The sequence below is a fragment of the Mauremys reevesii genome, linkage group 17, assembly GCF_016161935.1.
Source record: "Mauremys reevesii isolate NIE-2019 linkage group 17, ASM1616193v1, whole genome shotgun sequence".
Lineage (NCBI taxonomy): Eukaryota > Metazoa > Chordata > Testudines > Geoemydidae > Mauremys > Mauremys reevesii.
Window position 1 is genome coordinate 10,635,050 of NC_052639.1, and position 1,754 is coordinate 10,636,803.

The 1,754-nt window shown below is 56.2% G+C and overlaps 1 non-coding gene across 1 annotated transcript; it reads left to right on the plus strand.

Annotated features, from left to right (window-relative positions):
- Positions 1-376: 376 nt before the first annotated feature.
- Positions 377-449, plus strand: TRNAI-GAU. Its single transcript has one exon. It is a non-coding gene; the product is annotated as a tRNA-Ile (tRNA).
- Positions 450-1,754: the final 1,305 nt, after the last annotated feature.

The window sequence follows — 1,754 nt, forward strand, 5'->3', positions numbered from 1 at the left end:
CACTCCTCTGCGGTGTGAAAATCGGGGAGGGGAGGCAGAAGCCCCACTTCCCTCCCGAAATGACACCCAGTGGGGGAAGCCAGGACAACAGGGTGGGGCGGCAAGTGGTGGCCAGACTCTCACCGCCAGGGTCTAGTCTAGCTCAGGGTGCAGCTCAACTTCCTCCCCGCGCCTCTGGCCCCCAGTTCCCTTCCACCACCAGGTCAACCCGGGCACTAGGGCAGGAACGGGGTGAGGCAGCAAGTCAAGCTGAGCAAGGCAGGCCAAAGTGAGTCTTGTCTTCATGGGCCGCTCCCAATGATGTCCTTTTTGTGTGCAACTGCTGCAAAAACATCCCAGGCAGAGAAGCAACAGGCCAAAAGACTACTACACAGCTGCCAAAGTAGCTCAGTTGGGAGAGCATTAGACTGATGATTTGAAGGTCCCTAGTTCAATCCCAGGCTTTGGCAGGCCCTTTCATCCCTCTTTATGCAGGGGTGGCTTGTTTTCTGGGAGCCCAGTGGTGCCTGCACCAAGGGTGAGTTCCTGAGCTTGGGCTCTGCAGTAGGAAAAGATACTGTGGGCTTCTGCTCCTAGTTGGCTGCCTGACCTTTAACAATGAGGGACAGGAACTGTCTCTCCTACATGAGTTATTGGTGGACCCAATATGGCAGGAAATGAGTGACGGAGGCTGGCCCTCATGGGGCCCCTGCAGGGCCTGGGACAAATTGCCCCACTTGCCCCCCCTCTGGGTGGCACTGAAGGTGAGTCTCTGATCTTTGCTCTGCAGTAGGAAAACACAGAAGGGGCTTCTGCCCCTAGTTGGCCCATCTGACCTTTAACAAGGAGAGATGGGAGCTGTCTTTCCCAACATGGCAGGAAGAGAGCAAGGCAGGGTGACCCTCAGGAATGGTGCCAGAGGGCTGCTAGGCAGTGACAGGCAGGGACTGGGGGATGGAAACTCCTCTGTGCGGCTGAGCGAGGGCAGTGCCAGGGAAGAGTCATCTGTGAAAATGGCCCTGTGGAAGGTGGAACGGATTTGGGGGCCCAGGAGGCAGCACTTGATGTTCATTGCCTTGGAGTAGCTGGACTTAGACAGGGTGGGTGTTCATAAAATGCACATTAACAACTCTAGGGTAGCTTGATGGTGATTGGTGGAAGGGCCCATCTCTCTGGTCCTCCAGGCCAGTGAAGAATGATGGGGTTGGAGTCTTGTTCTTCACATTCATGGTGCGAGTACAGAAAGGGCTGGAGCTCCAACCAGGGGGGGCATTACTGGTGGGCGATGTGCTCTGTAGCACTGGTTATGGCTATATTAGTGCGTATGGTCCCCAGTTAAGGCGTGAAAGGAAAGTTCTATGAAGGAACTGGCTCCCTTCCTCTGGACCGCACGGTGTTTGGTGTCAGGGGGGATTTCAATTGTTGCACCGGACTGAGGACTGCTGGTCCTGGTTTCCCAACTGTCAGAGGAAACTCTTCTATGATGAGCACTACCTGGCGCAGGTCTGTAGTGAGGTCGGCTTAGAGGACGTGTTTCTCTGTAGTGGAACCAGTGGAGGGCGGGCGGTTGCCTCCTATTCCTCTGACCCGAGCTCACACCAGCCGCAGAGGGGATACACCTTTCTGCGGGGACAGGCCAGGAGTCGCACTGACCGGATTTACGTGAAGGAGAGCACGTCGACAGCCCAGTGCAGGGTGGAGCCAATGGACTGTGCGGATCATGCAGCTCTCACCATGTGCTCAATGTGGGCAATTCCCTAACCCAGGGCAGAGGA